Source organism: Bactrocera neohumeralis, unplaced genomic scaffold (genome assembly GCF_024586455.1).
Source record: "Bactrocera neohumeralis isolate Rockhampton unplaced genomic scaffold, APGP_CSIRO_Bneo_wtdbg2-racon-allhic-juicebox.fasta_v2 cluster11, whole genome shotgun sequence".
Classification (NCBI taxonomy): domain Eukaryota; kingdom Metazoa; phylum Arthropoda; class Insecta; order Diptera; family Tephritidae; genus Bactrocera; species Bactrocera neohumeralis.
Genome location: NW_026089624.1, coordinates 3,602,836 through 3,626,597, shown reverse-complemented (window position 1 = coordinate 3,626,597; position 23,762 = coordinate 3,602,836). Strand labels below are relative to the sequence as shown.

At 38.9% G+C, this 23,762-nt stretch overlaps 1 protein-coding gene and 1 long non-coding RNA gene across 8 annotated transcripts in view; both read right to left on the bottom strand.

Annotated features, from left to right (window-relative positions):
- The window catches only part of LOC126765669 (tau-tubulin kinase homolog Asator-like), a 403,818-nt gene that overhangs the window by 41,666 nt on the left and 338,390 nt on the right, over positions 1-23,762 (bottom strand). The window lies entirely within an intron of this gene.
- On the bottom strand, positions 2,848-5,860 carry LOC126765818 (uncharacterized). The gene is made up of 2 exons (XR_007668613.1): positions 3,200-5,860; positions 2,848-3,145 (listed from the first exon to the last, which is right to left on the bottom strand). It is a non-coding gene; the product is annotated as an uncharacterized LOC126765818 (long non-coding RNA).

Sequence of the window (23,762 nt, the reverse complement as noted above, 5' to 3'; positions counted from 1 at the left end):
ACTTTTATAGTTGCTATATCCCATCGAGTGTCCCACAAGGCGCGTTTGAGAAGATACTGGATGATCTTGTACAGGAAATCCTAACAACTACGAAAAACGTGGCAGCAGGCGATTTTAACGTATTAAAGGCCTTTTCATCGCTCGAAGTGGTGCTATTGAATACTGGAAATAGGAACACTTTCCAAAAAAATGGTCGTGGATCCGTGATTCACATCACTATTGTTAGTAGCCCGTGGGCACAATCAACATGCTGGTAAGTGTCTGACCTTTATCCGCATAGTGACCACCTAGCTATTATAATGGAGATCGGAAAACCTAAAAGTGGAATATACACGCACACAAAGATGGTACAGACAAAAGGATGGGAAGCCGAAACGTTCGTCGAAGATCTCTTCCGACTTATGCTGGATGATAACATTGCAAATATAGAAGATACGGAACGACAGGCGGAGATATTGGTGAGGCATGTCAGCAAAGCATGCGACGCTGCAAGGTGCAGGAAAAAACAAGGCGCTAACGCTTACAGACAGCCTGCATACTGGTGGAATAGTGCAATCGACAGCCTGAGATACGATTGCAATAAAGCCAGAGAAGGCGGAGTTCACCAGAATACGAAAACCTGCACGAATGTTTTTAAAAGAAACGCCGTGAGCTCAAGAAAGCAATTAAAAGAAGCAAACTCTCCTGTTTCAAAGACCTCTGCGAAAATGCCGATGAGAAGCCATGGGGCGATGCGTACAAAATAGTGATGACAAAACTCAAAGGCAGCAAAGGGAGAACTCCAATCTGTCCCACCCTATTGAAAGGTGTCTTTACAAAAAATATGGAAGAAGCAACGATTAGTACTTTTGTAGAAACCAAATAAACCGGCTGGAGAACCAAGCTCGTACCGCCCTCTCTGCAATGGGAGAATAATATGCGTACGACTGGAGAAATACCTGGAGCAAGAATATCCAGGACTCGCCGAAAACCAATTTGGTTTTCGTAAGAACAGGTCAACCATCGATGCGATCATAAAAGTGACAATTGTGGCAAGCAAGGCCATCGAAGAAACGAGGTGGATGTATGGTACAAAAGAATACTGCGCACTCATAACGTTTGACGTTAAAAATGCGTTCAATTCTGCGTATTGGGCAAATATAATGAGCGCTCTCGAATGCAAAAGAACAAAGAGAATTATCTCCAAATACCTGTCGAATAAGCAGTTACTCTATGATACCGATGAGGGACCAAAAAGTACAGGGTGACGGGAGGGGTACCACTGCTGTGGAACGTGTTATAAGACGGAGTGCTTCGACTCCCATTAGAAAGAGAGGTCCAGATTATCGGGCACGTCGATGATATTGCGGTAACGGTGGTAGGGAAAGAAATCAGTCAAGAAGAAATCTTATGTGAAGACACCGCTTTAAGAGTAAAGAGCCGACTCACAGCCAAAAAGCTCCAACTAGCAGCTCAAAAATCGGAAGCAGTGTTAATTATTAGAAGAAAAATAGTAGAAAATACTACTTTTAATATTGATGGCTATAGTATAACGACTCAGCAGTCGTTAAAATACCTAGGCGTCGTAATAGACACGCGGCTTAATTATTACACGTACATTGAAAAAGCATGTGCAAAAGCGAAGCGAATAACTGTGGCCCTACGAGAATGATGGCTAATATTGGAGGACCAAGCCAGGACAAATGAGCCCATATGAGGACCAGCAATATATAATAAGACATACGTGAAGAAAGCAAGATCTCTGACTCGGCTTAATGCAATAATAGTTATTTGGCGATTTCGCACGGTGTCGCATGAGGCGGCTGGAGTCATATCGGGTATCATAGGACCGGCGTTAGAGCTCAAAAGAGTTTACGAGAAATCAAGAAGCGTTAGAAGGAGGTTTACAACAGCAGAGCGAAATAAAGACAGGGAGGAAAGTATATGTGAGTGGCAGAGGCACTGGGACATGGCAGAAAATGGAAGGTGGACATATAAGCTAATCAGAAAGGTGAAAACACGGGTAGAGAGGAAGAACGGCGATTCTGACAACTACCTGACGCAATTCCTGACCGGACACGGATGCTTCCGAAAGTACCTCTATAAATACGGTCACGATAGCGGAACAGAATGTTCATTCTGCGGAAATGGCAACGAAAACGCGCAGCATATTTTCTTTTACTGTCCGAAATTCGGAGCAGAAAAAAAGGATTTAGAAATTATTATCAACGAACGTGTGACTCCAGAGAATATCGTGCACCACATGATAAAAAGCAAAACAGTGTGGAATAAACTCAGGAATTGGTCTACAGGAACTTCGAAAAAACGAGAAGAGAAGAGTAGTCCAGAAAGGAGCCCACGAAGAGCCAATTTTGGCTGAGACTGGTCCTGCGAAGAAATGCTTAACGGCAGTACCGTAGGATCAGTGAACTGCAGTCGGAGTGAGGGTTTAGTACGTAGGTGTACTGTTACGCAAGTTCAGCATGGTATAATCATCCATACTGGGCGTGGTCCCGAAAAGGGTGTAACCTTAGCGTGCAGTATGAATCGTGTATGCCATCTGGGACTGACGGTATCTATGAAAGATTCCCCCTTCGACACAAAAACGAAAAAAAAAACCATACCACATCATACATGTAAGACACTACGCACCAACAAACAATCGTTTTCACCACCCAACCAATCAAAACGGATTAGTCAGGTCGGGGTGCCCCCCAATTCGATTTTCGCCGGTGTAAGAAACGTTTCATAAGATTTTCGACCGCTGATCCGCACGTCCACATTTAACTTTGAAGTTTGGAATCCCGACCGATCGGCTGTGTGTGTGCAATAGCAGCAGCAGTGTATAGTTTAGAAAAATATAATTCATAATTGCGTCAAGTGACTTTATTGAAGTTTGCCCGCAAACAGAAAATACATATAAATTACTGCATTAGCATTTTTCTATAAGAAAATTTTAAACCTTTAGTTTAACTCAATAAAAAGGGATACATAATTCACAATAAGTATAAGGTGCTTTCAAAAGTAAACAGGACTTTTTGAATCTTGTGCCCCCTGCTGGCGCCATCTATTTGTCGACTGGTGCGTTAGAGGCCACTAGTTTTATCGATTGTTCAGCGAGAATTTCAAGACATTTCATAGATTGGAAGTGAAGTTATTAAATGAGCTTTGAACAAAGAGTAAACATTAAATTTTGTTTTAAAATTGGTAAAACTTTTACCGAAACGTTTCAATTGATGAAATAAGTTTATGGCGACGATTGCCTATCTCATAGAAGAGTGCACGAGTGGCTTTAATGTTTTTAAAGTGGTCGTGAGGACATAAATGACGATCAACATGTGGGCCAATCAAAATCCGTGATCAGCGGAAATTCCATCGAAACTGTGAGTGAATTCATCTCAAATCAGCCTAAATCATCATTGAAACTCGTGGAAATAGAATTCAAAATCTTCTTTTACAATACCGTGACTGGTGACGAAACATGATGTTTCTAATATGATCTCGAATCTAAACCAGAGTGCTGAATGGAAAGCATCGGACGAGCTGAAGCCCAAAAAATCGCGCATGGAGAAGTCAAAAGTGAATACAATGCTGATTTGTTATTATGATTTTGAAGCGTTTGGTGCTCCGTATTTGACGTGTTCGGCCCGAATATCGCGAAGATGAAAGTTGGCGTCTGTTGCAGGATAATACGCCGTATCATCGATCGACGCTTGTGACCGATTATTTTACCAAAAATCACATTTTTACCATTAACCATTCCCCGTATTCACCTGATATCGCACAGTGCGACTTCTTCCTTTTCGGCAAAATGCATTTGCTCATGAAAGGAAAGCGTTATGCATGCGTAGAGGCCATTCAAAAGGCTTGCACCGGCATATTGGCGGCCATACTGGCCAACCAGCTAAAAACTCGTTCGACATACTTTTGGCTCTTGCAAAAAGTTGTATTGAAGCAGAAGGACACTATTTTGAATAAAATAAATTGATTTTGCCGAAAAAACCATTTGTCCTTTTTTTGGAAGACACCTTGTATACTACCCATATACCCAGTGAAACTAAGTGCTTTTACTTTTCATGCCCGATTTATGTTTTTGTTTTTGTGTTTGTACAGTTTTGTATTTTAAGATATATGTGTTTTATATGTACAGCTGTGTTCACTGGAATAGCAGTGCAGATGATAGCAGTATGATTTAGATCGAAAAATTCTATTAAAAAGATCACTATGAGATAAAAAATGTTTTTGGAAAGATAAATTACTTATTTTTACATGACTTAGAAGGATGGAGTCGTGTGTAGAAGTTCACGCAAGGGAGGAAAATTCTCTGATCGCCATTCACTTGAGAGTGGCCAGAAACGATTCATATGGCTCAAGCAGCTCACGACTTCCGGTATTTGACCAACTATCCTCTGGGTAGCCTAAGAACATCCGTTTGAAGGCGAGCTAAAGTGAGAAGGCGAAACATCCCCTGCATAGGGTTGTGCGCTGGGTTTGGGACCCGCCACGTAAAAAACACCCCCAGTGAATAAGTATAACCAGCCTCGGATGAGAGACCCCCCTTTTGATGACGACCATGGCAAACGAAATAAGGACTACGAATTGAGGGCATGCACCTGAAATGTCCGGTCCCTTAATTGGGAAGGTGCCACTGCCCAGCTGGTTGATGTCCTCGTAAAAACAAAGGCTGACATCACCGCCGTCCATGAGATGCGATGGACGGGACAAGGACAGAGACGAGTAGGTCCTTGTGACATTAACTACAGTGGCCATATAAAAGAGCGCAAGTTTGGTGTAGGATTCGTGGTGGGAGAGAGACTCCGTCGCCGAGTACTATCATTCACTGCGTTGGATGAACGTCTAGCCACAATCCGCATCAAATCGAGGTTTTTCAACATATCGCTGATTTGCGCCCACGCCTCGACGGAAGAGAAGGACGATGTGACCAAAGATACCTTTTATGAGTGCTTGGAGCGCACTTATGAAGGCTGCCCCCGCCATGATGTCAAAACCGTGCTTGGCGACTTTAACACCAGGGTGGGCAAAGAAGGTATCTTTGGCACTACGGTCGGTAAATTCAGCCTCCACGACGAAACATCCCCAAATGGGCCCGAAATATGGTTATCTGTAGTACTAGATTCCAGCATAAAAAGATTCATCAAGCTACCTGGCTGTCTCCGGATCGAAAAACTACCAACCAGATCGATCATATTGTGATAGACAGAAGACACGTCCCCAGGGTTTTAGATGTGCGTGCGCTCCGAGGTCCTTACATCGACTCGGATCACTATCTTGTTGCAGCTAAGATTCGCACTCGCCTCTGTGCAGCAAAAAACGCACGCCACCAAACACAAGGAAGGTTCGACGTCGAGAAGCTGCAATCACAACAGACAGCCGAACGATTTTCTACTCGGCTTGCACTCCTGCTCTCTGAGAGCACTCGTCAACAACTCGGTATAAGGGAACTGTGGGACGGCATTTTAAACTGCTTACTTACAGCTGCAACCGAAACCATTGGTTTTCGGAAAGTGCAAAAGAACAGCTGGTACGACGAAGAGTGCTGTGTCGCAGCGGAGAGAAACAGGCTGCCTACCTCGCAACGTTACGATCGACCACTACATGTGCGGGATGGGATAGATACCGAGAGTTGAAGAGGGAAGCGAGACGCATTTGTAGACAGAAGAAGAAAGAGGCTGAAATGCGTGAGTACGAAGAGCTTGATAAGCTGGCCGACAGGGGTAATGCTCGAAAATTCTACGAAAAAATGCGGCGGCTTACGGAATGTTTCAAGACCGGAGCGTATTCCTATAGAACCCCCAAAGGTGATCTAGTCACCGATGCCAAGAGCATACTTAGATTATGGAGGGAACACTTCTCCAGCCTGCTGAATATCAGTGAACACACAACACCAGGAGAAGGCGATCCCGATTCCCCAATAGATGACGATGGAGCAGACGTTCCATTACCCGACCATGAAGAAGTTCCAATAGCAATTGCCCGCCTGAAGAACAACAAGCGGCAGGGGCCGACGGATTGCCGGCCGAGCTATTCAAACACGGCGGCGAAGAACTGAGAAGGAGCATGCATCAGCTTCTTTGTAAAATATGGTCGGACGAAAGCATGCCCAACGATTGGAATTTAAGTGTGCTATGCCCAATCCATAAAAAAGGAGACCCCACAATCTGCGCCAACTACCGTGGATTAGCCTCCTCAACATCGCATATAAGGTTCTATCGAGCGTATTGTGTGAAATTTTAAAGTCCAATGTCAACAAACTGATTGGGCATTAACAGTGTGGCTTTAGACCTGGCAAATCAACAACCCACCAGATATTCACCATGCGCCAAATCTTGGAAAAGACCCGTGAAAGGAGAATCGACACACACCACCTCTGTGTCGATTTCAAAGCTGCTTTCGACAGCACAAAAAGGAGCTGCCTTTATGCCGCGATGTCTGAATTTGGTATCCCCGCAAAACTAATACGGCTGTGTAAACTGACGTTTAGCAACACCAAAAGCTCCGTCAGAATCGGGAAGGACCTCTCCGAGCCGTTCGATAGCAAACGAGGTTTCAGACAAGGCGATTCTCTATCGTGGAGAAAATAGTTCGAGCTGCAGAACTAAATAGAGAAGGTACCATCTTCTATAAGAGTGTACAACTCCTTGCGTATGCCGCTGATATTAATATCATCGGCCTCAACACCCGCGCCGCTAGTTCTGCTTTCACCAGGCTGGACAAGGAAGCAAAAGAAATAGGTCTGGCAGTGAACGAGGGCAAGACGAAATATCTCTTGTCATCAAATAAATAGTCGTCGCACTCGTGACTTGCCACTCACGTCATTGTTGACAGTCATAACTTCGAAGTTATAGATAATTTCGTCTATCTTGGAACCAGCATTAACAGCAACAACAATGTCAGCCTCGAAATCCAACGCAGGATAACTCTTGCCAACAGGTGCTACTTCGGACTGAGTAGGCAATTGAGAAGCAAAGTCCTCTCTCGACAAACAAAAACCAAACTCTATAAGTCACTCATAATTCCCGTCCTGCTATATGGTACAGATGCTTGGACGATGTTAACAACTGATGAGTCGACGTTGCGAGTTTTCGAGAGAAAAGTTCTGCGAAAAATTTATGGTCCTTTGCGCGATGGCCACGGCGAATATCGCATTCTATGGAACGATGAGCTGTACGAGTTATACGACGACATTGACATACTTCAGCGAATTAAAAGACAGCGACTACGCTGGCTAGGTGATGTTGTCCGGATGGACGAAAACACTCCAGCTCTGAAAGTATTCGGCGCAGTACCCGCCGGGGGAAGCAGAGGAAGAGGAAGACCTCCACTCCTTTGGAATTTGCGCCCATGCCTCTTGAACAACCTGTCAAAGCTGCAGCTTAGAAGACGGGGATTGCTTTTAAACAAAACGTTTGACGTCTCCCAATAAGTTCTCTGTGGGGTTGAGATCCGGGGATTGAGCTGGCCATGGCATGAAATCGATTTTTTCTTCGATGAGACAATTGGTCTGGTGTGTTTTAGATCGTTATCTTGCTGTAATGTCCATTTTAGGGGCATATTCTATATGGCAGCATAACATTCTTTAATATCTCCACGTACACATTTTGGTCCATGATCCCATCGATGATATGTATTGGGCTCACACTGCTATAGGAAAAACAGGCCCATATCAAAGTTTTAAAGCCACCATGCTTTACTGCCGTAACCGTATAATTTGGACTATATTCCGTATTTGGGGGTCAGCGGACATACTGTCTAGAGCCTGCTCCACAATTCAAGACCATTTTGGACTCATTTGTCTAAAGGATATTGCGCCAGTTTGATATTGGCCAGCTCAACTGGCTTCTGACAAACTTCAACCGGGCTTTGATATATCTTTGACTAAGCAAAGTCTCTTTTCTTGGGCTTCGGCATTCAAATTTTCCATCAACAGTCGTCGTCGAATGGTTACGTCGCTGATCCCCAATTTCAGCTCCGCTGTTATTTGCCTAGAGGATGCAAAAGGATTGCTTTTGCTGAAGCATCACGTTTTTCGGGCTTAAATTCATAATTTATGGCATTGTAAACCATCTTGGCAGAACATTTTAACCGATCTTGTATTTCTTTGTATGTTTTCCCCTCCCTTCTAAGCTCAACAATCGAAAGCATAGGTTCCTTGGAGCTGTGAGATCCTTTACCCACTAAAATTTAAATGTTTTCATTGTTGTAGCGTATTGTCATTTAAATTACAATAATAAACTTAATGAAACTCACTATTCACAAATTTAAAATTTTTATCAGCATTCTTTGTTCAGAATAATTAAAAACTGATATTTCAGTGTACAGCCAAAAAACTCGCAAAAATAAAAAAAAACACACCAAACACATCAAATCTAACACATCAACAAGTAAGGAAGGGCTAAGTTCGGGTGTCACCGAACATTTTATACTCTCGCATGGTAAAGTGATAATCGAGATTTCATAATACGTCATTTACATATTTTTCAAATACCGTATTTTTGTAAAGTTTTATTCCGCTATCATCATTGGTTCCTAATGTTTATACTCGTATTATACAGAGAAGGCATCAGATGGAATTCAAAATAGCTTTATATTGGAAGAAGGCGTGGTTGTGAACCGATTTCACCCATATTTCGTACATGTCATCAGGGTGTTAAGAAAATATTATATACCGAATTTCATTGAAATCGGTCTAGTAGTTACCGAGATATGGTTTTTGGTCCATAAGTGGGCGGCGCCACGCCCATTTTCAATTTTTAAAAAAGGCCTGGGTGCAGCTTCCTTCTGCCATTTCTTCCGTAAAATTTAGTGTTTCTGACGTTTTTTGTTAGTCGGTTAACGCACTTTTAGTGATTTTCAACATAACCTTTGTATGGGAGGTGGGCGTGGTTATTATCCGATTTATTCCATTTTTAAACTGTATATAGAAATGCCTGAAGGAAACGACTTTATAGAGTTTGGTTGACATAGCTATAGTAGTTTCTGAGATATGTAAAAAAAACTTAGTAGGGGGCGGGGCCACGCCCACTTTTCCAAAAAGATTACTTCCAAATATGCTCCTTCCTAATGCGATCCTTTGTGCCAAATTTCACTTTAATATCTTTATTTATGGCTTAGTTATGACACTTTATAGGTTTTCGGTTTCCGCCATTTTGTGGGCGTGGCAGTGGGCTGATTTTGCCCATCTTCGAACTTAACCTTCTTATGGAGCCAAGGAATACGTGTACCAAGTTTCATCATGATATCTCAATTTTTACTCAAGTTACAGCTTGCACGGACGGACGGACAGACGGACGGACGGACGGACAGACGGACGGACAGACAGACATCCGGATTTCGACTCTACTCGTCGCCCTGATCACTTTGGTATATATAACCCTATATCTGACTTACAACAACCGTTATGTGAACAAAACTATAATACTCTCGTTAGCAACATTGTTGCGAGAGTATAAAAATTATATTTCAAATCATAAGCATTTGCTAAAAACTCATGTTTGTAGGAATCATTAGAATATTTCATTTCGCCAAAAAGAAGCAAAATCACAATAACAAAAACCAAGAAAACCCCATATATATACATATAGTAAATATAAAAAAAAGTCGTGTTAGTTATACCATTTACAACTCAAGAACGTCTGAACCGGTTTGGCTGAAAATTGGTGGGAAGATAGCGTAGAACCAGGGTAAAGACATAGGATACTTTTTATCTCTCTATGTTAAAATTCAACACAACTCATAAATACAAAAATTATATTTCAAATCATAAGCATTTGTTAAAAACTCATGTTTGTAGAAATCATTTGAATATTTCATTTCTTAAAAAAAAAATTTTAACAACAATAAAAACAATAAAGAAAAGCACGTACTACTACTTAGTGTAAAATAAAGTCGTTTTTTCTGTCCTTTTGCCCCTTTGTATGCTTAAATCTTTAAAACTACGCAACGGTTTTTTTATGCGGAGGAAGGTAAATATGTATAATAACATCCATTAAATAGTTGATAATACCTGTTATTTTTGAGGTTGCTAATGTGATGTTGTAAATAATTATATTTTTCCTCGCTTACATTGAAAACGCAGGCTGAATTCTACGAGATTTATCAAAATAATGTAAATTCTGTCAAGAAAGTATTGAGAATTCTTCATTTCCCCCTCTCATCTCCCGCTTATATGGAAGACATGTAAATTTTGTTTTTCTGGGTTGGTATAACTGTCTTTAATTATGATGCCAAGAATTAGCGCGATCTGTCAACCAGTGTGTTTACAGCAGCTGTTTATGTCAGTTGACCTCAGTAGTGTTTGTCGAACTTTACAAATTTTTTTAACGTATTTGTGTTAAATTTTGGCCAAACACTCAACAAATGACATCGAATAAGTGCCGAATCTCTCTGATTTAGTTTCATGTGACTTTTACTTTTCTTCACATTTGCATTTTGCACATTGCGTACCGTCTTACTTTTAGAAAGTGGAGAATTACAAAGGACGTAAAGCTAGAGATGGAAGCAAATAAAGCAGCTATTCAAGACAATCTGAAACATATACTGGGTATCAATGAAGACGTAGTGAAACAAGGAATGAGCACAATAAATGACGGGAATATGTCTAGATGATTTTTTGAAAATCCTGCTCTAACATCTGATGCAACTGGAGTAAACGAAGAACTGGTTCATCGCTTTAAAATTATATTGACCACAATCAATTGCAGGAAGTCGATTGATACAGACAAATTCTATAGATATTGTTTGGATACCGCCAAATTGTATGTTGACCTTTATGGCTGGTATTATATGCCCATAACTGTTCACAAAGTTTTAATTCATGGCAGCAAAATTATTTCAGACGCTATTTTACCAATAGGTGAGTTTTGGTTAACCTTTTTTAATTTTATATCTTAATTTATGCAAGTTGTAACGTTTTTTCATAGGAATGTTATCTGAGGAAGCACAAGAAGCACGCTAGAAGAATTGGACGCATATCCACTAACGAAGATGTGATGCATCACTTATTAATGTCTTCGGATCCGTATATAAACGTACTAAAATAAAATTAAAACAAGTAAGGAAGAGCTAAGTTCGGGTGTCTCCGAACATTTTATACTCTCGCATGATAAAGTGATAATAATTTAAATATTTTTTAATTTTGCTGTAAAATTAATTAGATTACATCAATTTGTGTACTTTGAGTATTGAATTGTATTTTTATTTCCTAATGTATATATTATACAGAGAAGGCATCAGATGGAATTCAAAATAGCGTTATATTGGAAGAAGGCGTGGTTGTGAACCGATTTCGCCCATATTTCGTACATGTCATTAGGGTGTTAAGAAAATATTATATTCCGAATTTCATTGAAATCGGTCTAGTAGTTCCTGAGATATGGTTTTTGGTCCATAAGTGGGCGGCGCCACGCCCATTTTCAATTTTTAAAACAAGCCTGGGTGCAGCTTCCTTCTGCTATTACTTCCGTAAAATTTAGTGTTTCTGACGTTTTTTGTTAGTCCGTTAACGCACTTTTAGTGATTTTCAACATAACCTTTGTATAGGAGTTGGGCGTGGTTATTATCCGATCTCTTCCATTTTTAAAATGTATATGGAAAGGCTTGAAGGAAACGACTCTGTAGATTTTGGTTGACATAGCTATAGTAGTTTCCGAGATATGTACAAAAAACTTAGTAGGGGGCGGGGCCACGCCCACTTTAAAATTACGTCCAAATATGTCCCTCCCTAATGCGATCCTTTGTGCCAAATTTCACTTTAATATCTTTATTTATGGCATAGTTATGACAGTTTATAGGTTTTCGGTTTCAGCCATTTTGTGGGCGTGGCAGCAGGCCGATTTTGCCCATCTTCGAACTTAACCTTCCTATGGAGCCAAGAAATACGTGTACCAAGCTTCATCATGATATCTCAATTTTTACTCAAGTTACAGCTTGCACGGACGGACGGTCAGACAGACATCCGGATTTCAACTCTACTCGTCACCCTGATCACTTTGGTATATATAACCCTATATCTGACTCTTTTAGTTTTAGGACTTACAAACAACCGTTATGTGAACAAAACTATAATACTCTCCTTAGCAACTTTGTTGCGAGAGTATAAAAAAAATTAGAATGTCACGAAGATGTAAAAAAGTTGCTAAAAGAGACTTGATAAAAGAGAATTTAGTTATATGGGAGGTGGGCGTAAAATTGGGCGGATATTATTGAAATTTAACACCAACATATATAATGTCATAAAAATGCTATGTACCAAAAATCAGTGCTGAAGGTCAAAAATTAAGTTTCACCTTATATGGGAGGTGGGCGTAAAATAGGGGGCGTGATTTTGATTTTTCCATTTTTTTCTTGATTGGAATCCAAAACAATGATGTACCAAATGCCATTTTCCTGCGACAACTCCTTATATTTTTAGCCGCAGCATGCACTAGCAGAAACCTATGTGCGGCATACGGTAGGCAGTCACCGCTATAAACTTGTTTCATCAAATGAAACGTTTCGGTAAAAGGTTTACCAATTTTAAAACACAATTTAATGTGGGCTTTTTGTTCGAAGCTCATTTTCGCACCGATAACACAAACATACTGACACTTAAAACGCAATAACTTCATTTCCATTTGATGAAATGTCATGAAATTCTCACTGGAAAATTGACAAAGATAGCAGATTCTAACGCACCAGACGGCATATAGATGGCTCCACCAGGGAGCGCTAGATTAAAAAATTCCTGTTTACTTTGGTACGAACTTGTAGGAGCTCTCTAGCGAGGAATATTTAACCGAAGACGATGAAGTAAATGCGTGCAATTTCGAACAGATCCTTTCTAAAAAAGAGTGCATTTACTAAATATTTGAAATAGTAGAAAAGAACTGCAACCAAATACGCAGTGCAATGGATTATAACTGGCTCAGTAATCAGTCGTTGAATATTATACCACGTGCATCACAAAAGACTGATGTCATAACCTTGCCAGCCGACTTTTTCCTCTTTCCACGCTTGAGAACCGGTTCATGATGTGCAGTCTACTAGAATGACTGTCGATTGGACTCCAGTGGGAAATGATGAAGCCATGTAGAATACCATTGACACATTGTGACACACCGACAAAGAGCACTCAAACACTTCTCAGAATCAGAGTCGCCTATTTCCAACTTAGCAAATCTTTTTTCAACGGAGGATTTCCCTGGTTTAGAGCCCAAATTCAACAGTATTTTCCTCCAAAAGGCAAAGCGTTATTAACACACGAAATGCTTTATGATCCATTGTTTTGTAAACAAACACAAGTTGCTTCACAAAAATTCTATATCTCATTAACTAATACTCGTAGTTATAATTTAACTGATGGAAATCATATAGATGGCAGTAGTAGTATTATCTATGTGTCACTCACAGTAAGGCCTGGACGGGTCCTCTAGTCGAAAAATAAATATGTAAAAACAAGAAAAAAACGTTAAATTTAAAGCTAGAATACCCAAAACAAGTTTTTATTACATAAAAAAAAAAAATATTTTGATAGAAAGGTTTGTATGGCCGCTTTATGCTATAGTGGTCCGATCTAAAAAAACTTCTTCAGATATTGTACCGTTGGCTAGGTTAACAATTCATTCCAGTTCTTATGAAGATATCTTGTTAAATAAAATAGTGTGTCATACAGCGATTGGATTTTGAGCGAACACTTTGTATGGAAGCTATATGCTCTAGTCGTCTGATTTAAGCAATTTCTTCTTGCCTTAAAAAATAACCCCAGCTAAATTTCACGAAGAAAACTCATCAAATGAAAAAGTTTTCTATACAAGGATTGCATCTGGAAGGTACACTTTGTATGTAAGCTATATGCTATAGTACTCAGATCTGAACAATTTCTTCAGAGATTGTACTCTTGTCTTAAACAATAATCTCAGCTAAATTATTATTATTATCAAATTATGAAGATAACTCTTCAAATAAAAAATTTTTCCTAACAAGGGCAAGATTTTTATCGTTCAGGTCATTCAGCTTGTATATATAATATATATATATGTTATATATGTATATAAAAGAAAGTGACGTTAGTTACTACGCTTATAACTGGAGAACGCCTGGACCGATTTCGGTGATTAACACCAATTCGGACAGGTCTCCGCCCAAACAAGGAGAATATTCTGGAAAATTTTCCAAAAAAAATATTATGAAGAAAATAAATTTTGAAATACGATTTTAAAAAGGAAATAAAAACGAACATGATTTTAAATGCTGGCGCATAACTCAAAAACGCCTGTTCCAATTTGCCAATTCTTTTTTTAAAATGTTCGTTGAGGCTCAAGGATGGTTTTTATGGCGAAAAAGTTCGAATAATTGCTGGAAAACCCCTAAAAAGAGCCCTTTTCTTTTTCCCATACAAACGAATGAATGCTGTTAGTAACGCTAATGCTCGAGAACAGCTGAACCAATCTTGATGAAATTTTCAGAGGTTGTACGCTGTGGATCGAGGAAAGTTTAGAAATAAAAAACCGTATGCTTTTCATGAGGAAAAGTCGGAAAGTTGGACAATTCCAAAAAAATAACTTTTTTTCATACAAAAACTTTTTTTCAACTTTTTTCCTTTGGTTTTTCAATTGTCAAATTTGTTGTTTGCTTTCTTTATTGCGGTTATTCAAAAAAAAATTATTGAAATTTATTCCGTGAAAACGTTATGTGTGTTTCACACAAAGTGCTCAATTACAAATTGAAATTTGTTACGATGCCACGAAGAGGTCGCGTTCGGGCAATCAGCAAGCGATCGTCACGATGTCAGCGGACAACTTTTCAAACAACAGTTGCGATGTTTTGTAAACTTTATCTTGATGTACTCTGTTGAGTGCAAAAGAGAGGTTTGTCGCACGCACATATTCTTCTTTTGGATGGTGGATGGTGGTTACACCAAATCAAATTGATGAAATCATTTCTGCGGAAATTCCTGATCCAGAGATAGAAGCAGAATTATACGAAACCAATATGGTTCATGTACCTTACGGACATCACAATACCACTTCGGTTTGTATGTCTGACAATAAATGTACGAAACACTATCCAGGTGCTTTTCTTTCGGAAAAACAAACTAGAAATGATGGATATCCAATGTATCAGCGTCGCTCACCAGATGACAATGGCAGAACATTTAGCATTCAATTTAGAGGCGTGAATATCGAAGTTAACAACACATCGAAGTCCACAACATTTGGATCGTACCATATTCGCCACTGCTGTCTAATTCACATTCAAAAGTCATATGAATGCTGCGTATTGCAGTTTGGTGTAATCGATAAAATACGTGTGTAAATACGTCATCAAAAGAAGCAACATGGCGGTTACTGATCTTGAACGATACGGTCGATACGTGAACTGCAATAAAGCGCTTTGTATGATATTTACTTTTGCAATTCATGAACGTTTTCCGAATGTTGTGCGTCTCGCAGTTAATTTGGAGAATGACCAAATAGTCTATTTAAACACAGAGAATACAGTGCAGACAGAGAAAACACCCCCAGCAACAAAATTAACATTTACGAGTTTTTTCTCAACTTTCGTCAGTGAACCGTTTGCGAAAACTTGCTCTATTCGGAAATATCTTGATATTATACATATAATTACGATTACAATTGCTGGAACATGATAATCACTGGAATGAAGTTCGCACACTTTTCGCGATGATAAGCCATCAAATTAGCGTCAATTATGGAATACGAACAAAAATAACATTGCCGAAGACATTTTACATCGTATTCGCTAAGAATTGGAAATGGGTAAATTCCGGTTGATACTTCCGGTGGTTTGATATCAATTCCATCTTCCCTTTACCAATTCACCAAAGATGAACTCATCAGGAATATTTGAACATTGGACAAATTATCAAAAATACCGATGTTGTTGACTTAAACTGGAAGATTCAAAGTCAAATTCCGGGAGACTTGCGCTCATACAAATTGATCGATCGTGGAATTTCTAAATTCTTTGAATAGGCTTGGTATGCCACCGCATCATTTGCGTCTCAAAGTTGGATCTGTCGTTATTATGTTCCACAATCTTCAGGCGCCGAAACTGGGTAATGGAACCTGACTGATTGTGACGCAGCTTTCGAATACAAAGGGGCAGAATGCTTGATTCTACGAATTCCTCTGAGTTCTAACGATTTGCCATGTCAGTTCAAACGTATTCAGTTTCCAGTGAAAATTGCATTTGAGACACAAGGATAGTCGCATAGTGTATGTTATACATTTGGAAATGCTATGTTTTTAACTCGGCCAGATATACGTGGCCTACTCACGAGTTGGAAAACCATCTTTTCTATACACCGGAACAGAAACAAAAAAATGTTGTTTATCAAGCTGCGATACATTGAAAAAAAGTGAAATGATAAATTCAACTTTTTCATTTCTAAGCACATAATTTCACGCAGGACAACGACTGCGGGGTCAGCTAGTATTATATAAAAGAAAGTTGTGTTAGTTACACCATTTATAACTCAAGAACGTCTGAACCGGTTTCGCTGAAAATTGGTGGGGAGGTGGCTTAGATCCAGGGTAAGGACATATGATACTTTTTATCTCTCTATGTTAAGATTCAATATAATTCACAAATAAAAACATTATAATATAATCATAAGCATTTGTTCAAAATTCATGTAAGAATCATTTAAAAATTTTAGTAATTCAAAAATAGAAAGAAATTTGTAAAAATTTTCATATCCATACATGCTTGGTATATGGGTTATACTGATTGTGCTCCTGAATCAGGCAGTTTTTTTAGAACGAACCCGTCAGATATATTTAATATCACAGCAAAAAATGACATTGACATTTTCGTCGTCAAGGCATTACAGATACTTTGCTAGATTATAGACGAAGGACACAAATGCATACATAACAAACCAAACACGATATCTAGCATAAACAGTTTAGCGAACAACTGGAATGTTGATAAAAAGGTCTGTTATAATTTGATATATACAGAAATGTCTTCGAAGCATTGCAGAGAGCAGTGCAATATTTAAACGGGAACTATGAAGTAACAAACTGTGCCCAAAAAATAAGGTGACATTTGAATTTAAACTATGCGCGTCGAAGGATTTGGAGAATTATTTTTTTTTTTAGGTTGGTAGTACTGTCAGTCACATTTATGTCAAATTTCATGTCAAAATATTCATTAGTGATTGAGATACGTGTCGTTTTGTGAGCTGCTAAAAGTGAGTTTTTCGTTTGTTGCGATGCCGAAATTTGTTGAGCAAAGAATTTGCAATAAATTTTGTTTACGGAATCAATTTTCTGCTGCCTTTGGTGATGAGGCTATGCCTAAAAAAAAAGTTTACAAGTGGTACAGTGAGTTCCAAGCCGGCCGTGAACGTGTCGAAGACGAAGAGCGTCCAGGGCCACCATTAACCTCAACCGACGAAGCTCACGTTCAACAAATCAAAGATTTGGTGTTGAAAACCCGACCTTGCTGATGAAGTTGGCATATCGAAAGGCTTAGCCAATACCATTTTGAAGGATGTTTTGGGCCTCAAGCGCGTCAAATCTCAACTGGTACCGAAAACATTGAATTTTTTGGAAAAAGGCGTCGCGTTGAAGTGTGTGAAACGATGCTTTCCGACTACCAGGGTGTCAAGAAACGCATTATAACTGGCGATGAGACTTGGATCTATGCTTACGACCCCGAAACAACCGATCAGTCGAGCGAATATCGTGCCAAAAGAGAGCCGAGACCAAAAAAATCGCGCCAAAGTCGCTCAAAAATCAAGGTCATGTTGACTGTTTTCTTCGATTATCGTGGCCAGAAAGTCAACAAAGAATATTATTTGAACGTTATGCGTCGTTTGCGTAACGCTATCCGCCTAAAAAGGCCGGAATTGTGGAAAGACAATTCTTAGTTTTTACACCACGATAATGCACCATCCCATACTGCCCTCGTAATTCGTGATCATTTCGCCAAAAACTCAACCCATATCGTTCCGCAACCACCGTATTCACCTGACCTGGCGCCGTGCGACTTCTGGCTGTTCACCAAGCTCAAAAGACCGCTCCGGGGACACCGTTTTTATACGATAGAGGAGATTCAAGCCGCAGAGAAGACGGAACTGAAGGTCATCCCGGAAAGTGACTACAACCAGTGTTTCGAAGATTGGAAAATCCGTTGGCATAAGTGCATTGCATTGGGAGGGGATTACTTTGAAGGGGATGAAATTGATTTGGAAGAATAAATAAAGAATTTTCAAAATAAATACAATGCCACCTTATTTTTTGGGCACAGGTATATGCGTAAAATTTTAAACTGATTCTTCCTAAAAAATTATACAATGCTAAATATTAGGAATGGTAGAATAGAACTGCCACCAAATACGCAGTGCAATTGATTAAAACTGGCTCAGTAATCATTAGATGAATAATATACCACGTGCATACCAAAAGACCGAAGCCATAACCTTGCTAGCCGATTTTGTCTTTCCACGCTTGAGAACTGTTGAACCGTTTGATAATATGCAGTCCTCGGTTGATTACACTGGTGCACAGCCTAAATTCAACAGTATTTGTCCTCCAAAAAGCAATGCTTTAGGAACTCACGAAATCCTTTTTGATAAATTTTTTTTGTAAACCAACACAAGTAGCTTCACCAAAAATGCTACATTTTTTTATTAATAATTATAATCTAACTAGTAGTAATCATATAGATGGTATTAGTAGTACTATCTATCTATCACCCACAGTAAAACGTGGACGTGTCCTCTAGTTGGAACATATATTCAAAATAAAATAAAATATAAATAAAAATAACATATATCGCAGGTAAATAAAAAACGGTAATAATAACACGAAATAACAAACTCGTTTTTTACCAATATAAATCGAAATTCAAAACTCTCTTTACCTAACAAAGTATTTAGTTTTAATCAATACCCTATTGCCTTATTTAAATCAGTTACGCTGAGAGAAAAAAAATTGAATTAATTTTACAGATATTTCACAATAAAACGAAAATGGTTAATAACAACAAAAATCAAAATGCACCTGTACGAGCTACACGCATAAGCGGGCTATTAAATTTATTTACAGCTCAACAAGAATCTGCACTAGATTTGCATCTACACCGAGTCAAGAAAATTCTGAATCGTTATTAGAAATAAAAAGCCAAAATCTTAAAAAATTTTGGACTCGCCTCCAAGCGACTCATGAAGTCATAGTAGAATCTGACGATTCAGACCTACCACAAAATTTGAAACAATCGTCTTACGCATTTTATGAAAACTGCTTAGACCAGTACGAAAAACAAAAGCTATGAACTCCGTTCAATTAAAGCTAATAAAAGCAGTTGCACCTACTCCACATCCGATAGTAGAGCTGCCACAAATAGATAAGCAAAAGGCAAAATCAAGCATCCACCTCGAGGTGCCCGCAAGTGACACAAAATCGTTTTTTGGAGGATAAGAAGAATTGCCGTCCTTCCCGGACATGTTTACAGCCGTTTACATTAACCATCAGCAACTATCAAGAGCACAAAAATTGTATAACCTCCTCCGGTACAAAACTAAAGGTCAAGCAGGTATGATAGTAAAACAGTTCGCTCCTGATGACGAAAATTTCAATTTTGCTTGGGAAGCTCTAAAAGCACGTTACGGAAATGAAAAAATACTGGTCGACTCTAATGAACTTGCCAAAAATAAAGAAAGAAACAAGTGTATAATTCATCAGACTAGAATCCACTGTATTACATTGTTTGTCGATTCTATCGGCACAAAACATCCGCTGGATAAATATGTATATATGCCGCAATACCAGAAAAATCGTTACTTTTGTGGGAATAATAACTCTCATCACGAAAGAAATGCCAAACAAGGCAATAAATGAAAGATTTCCCTACTTTCTATTATAAAAACGTGGAAAGAGTAAAGAAAAAAACAAAACAGAACAAAAAAAATTAAACACGGTTGTCAAAAAAGTCTTGCGGTATTTTTATTGATTTTTTTTTTATTGAAATAGAAATGAATTTTTGATGACTCATGCCCAGCTCTTGACCGATGCTACGGCTGCTACTATGCCGGTCTCTTTCGACCAATTCAGCGATTTTATCGCAATTTTCGACGACAGGCCTTCCGGAGCGTGGCGCATCTTCGACCACCTCTACACCAGAACGAAAACGTTGACACCAATGGTGGAAATGGAAACTGTATCGGGTTCATAAACTGCACAAATTTTATTGGCGGCTTCAGATGCATATTTGCCTTTATCGTAGTAGTACTGTAAAATATGCCGTATTTTCTCTTTATTTTGCTCCGTGTTTGCGACGCTATAACTTACGAACGACTTAAAAGAAGCGACAATCAACCAAACACGTTCACGTGTTAGCGCGTGAAATGAGCTTTCCAAAAAGGTATAGTATGACCCGATGCGACGAATAAAACTAGAACTACGCGCTTTCAGCGCCAACTAGCGAAAATACCGCAAGACTTTTTTGACAACCTATTATTAAATAAAACTCTTGGAGATCATTATTGTAAGGACTTCTCTAAACCCACAACTACTCGATAAAATAATGGCCGGTACGTCCTACGATAACAACTGGAGCCACAATTGTCTAACACCCCACATATTGCCAGAAAAAAACAAAATGAGAAGTCAGTCTAACAATCCCAATATAAAAAAATAAAATATATACATATATGCCACTTTTCGACACCCCAGGAGGGCCTTAACCAATTATGATTACTGACGCAAAATTTGTGAGACGAACAAGTAAAATACTTGCAGAACTGCAATTTCGCCGGTACAAATACCGCGAAGGGTAAACCATTCCCCAAATACCAAGCCGAACAATATGGCTTCTGCATATGCTTATTGCACAACATCTATATGCGCACACAAAGCGATGCGATGACCACAACCTATTTATTAGTAGCAAAAGTAGCCACTCTAGAAACTCCTAGTCTACCACGGCTTGAGCTATGCGCTCAATCCACAACGCATACACATATCAATACACATATGTAGCAGCGCTACAGCTTCGATTCTGAAATTGCTTAAGCCTGGTTGGAAAAAACACCATTTACATAAAAAAAACTTATATATTCAATCGTACGTTCCAGAAAGTCGAAAATTCGGCACATTTCCTTCAATATTCCGGCAAAGATAAATTTTTAAATAATAAACAAAAACTCAAAAAGAAAATTAAGGGATCACCATATTCCCATTGCGATACAGTGGCGCACCTACACTTACAAAAAGCAATGGTCGCTCTTATCGGATCTATCCAAGCGTTCGTCATATGGGTGGTGGTGTACATATAAAGCTTCAAATTGATTATGTATAATTCTCTACTTTACGTTTTGAAGCCGTTCCCTATTTGCGGCCACTTCCTCGCAAGATCCCTCTATTGTCACTATTCTAACTCCAGGGCTAAGGAGTATCCATTCTGGCCTTATCTAAGCCAGGCGTAGAGTTACTATCCTTCATAAGCCGAGAATAAATAAAATACAAACCATTGCAGATAATACAGAAAAGGCAAATAATAAACAACCGGTATACCAAACCGATAAAATAAGAAATTGTAAATAACCGCTAATAAAATTAATAAAAGCAAACAACTTGTTTATTAAAATATGTCGTCAGAACACGGAAAAGCAAATTGCCACCACAAGCACCAATACTTACACAAAATACTACAAATTTCTATTACAACCAGAATCGCTTCTTACAGCTAATATTCTGTCGGTTCCTCCGCCAACAGAACTTAAAATAGCAGTTTGATAGTGTCAAATGCGTCAGAAAAGCAATTAACCAATAATGGATTCAAATTGAACAAAAAACAATAAATTAATTATTTTGCTCAATGCCTCGACGATTATAACAAGTCATAATAAAAATGGGATCCAATACCATTTATTAATCAATTTCTTTTCACGAGTTTTTGCTTCTTTATCAAAAAACATGACCTTTGTTCTATATTTCTCTCCTTCTAAATGAATAATTTGATTCCTTGAATTTCACAAAAATTACTACAAATAAATTTTTTCATATATCTAAACAATAATATCCCTAATATAATCAATTCCGATATTCTGATTGACGTTTTTCACATGAACTCAATAAGTTAAATTAAGACTCTTTGGTTGAGTTTATATCACATACATGTATGTGTCTCATTTGAATATGATATTAATACAATTTAAGCTTACGCGAAATGTAATATAAAAATAAACCTAAGTGAGTCTATGACCTATAATTAGTCACATAGAGTTGATCTTTGCAAAAGTATGAAATATTCGGTAACAAACCCTCCTTACTTGCATGTATGTTCATATATAACATACTATATAACTATAACTTTTGGGCATATAATGAAACGACGTTAATCACACTACTATTATAATGGCGAACGTTTTTGAGTGAGTATGTTTTTTACCTTTTTATGACTAAACGGTTTTAACGACTTTATTAATAATTTGGTAGGGAGTTAGCTAACACTCTCGATTAAAACACAAGAGAAAATATCTTGCTCCCATGAGAGAATCGATGAAAGTGAACTCGCGGATAATGCACGTGAAACTTTGTACACAACTTTTTCAATTAAAAAACGATACTTAGAATTACGGGCTTGACATGCTGGCGTATGCCGATGATAATGATATCATTGGCCACAATAACCTCGCCGAAGCAGATGGATGTGGCAGTGAACGAGGACAAGACGAAATATCTCTTATCATCAAACAAACAGTCGTCGCACTCGCGCTCCCACGTCACCATTGACAGTCATAACTTCGAAGTTGTAGATAATTTCATCTATCTTGGAACCAGCAATAACAGCAACAACAATGTCAGCCTCGAAATCCAACGCAGAATAACTCTTGCCAACAGGTGCTATTTTGGACTAAGTATGCAATTGAGAAGTAAACTCATCTCCCGACGAACAAAAACCAAATTTTATAAGTGCTTCATTATTCCCGTCGTGCTATATGGAACAGAGGCATGGACGAAGACAACATCTGATGAGTCGGCCTTAGGAGTTTTCGAGAGAAAAGTTCTGCGAAAGATTTACGGTCCTTTGTACGTTGGCCACGGCGAATATCGCATTCTATGGAAAGATGAGCTGTATGAGATATACGACGACATTGACGTAGTCCAGCGAATTAAAAGACAGCGGCTGCGCTGGCTAGGTCACGTCGTACGTTTAGACGAAAACACTTCAGCTCTAAAAGTATTCGACGCAATACCCGCCGGGGCAAGCAGAGGAAAAGAAAGACCTCCACCCCGTTGGAAATACTAGGTGGAAAGGACCTGGCTTTGCTTGGAATCTCCAATTGGCACCACCTTGCAAAAAGCAGAAACGACTGAGGCGCTGTTGTTAACTCGGATATAATCGCGTAAGCGCTGTCTATCTATCTGTCTAATTCGTACGTACATCCTTCGAACAATATGGCAGAGAAAATGCTTAATTTTCAGTATAAATCTACGCGGGGACGCGGGAACGGAACGACCAGACATGTGAGGGAAGACGAGGTTGTTGGACGCATGCGATTTAAAATTTTGTGTCTTCTATTTATACAAGTATAATAGGTATAAATATATATACATATATAATTACTTACAGATCGGCGTCGATCGTAATAACGAAACAGCTTGGGGAACAACAACAGTAACCCTTCTTGCTGTGCACTCCCAAACAGCGATCGCGTGTAATTTACAGGGGCAAAGCTGCGAGACCAAGTTGCAACACCGCCTATTACTACCCTGCACCCTCATCTCATTTTTCCGCCTGTGCAGAACGCG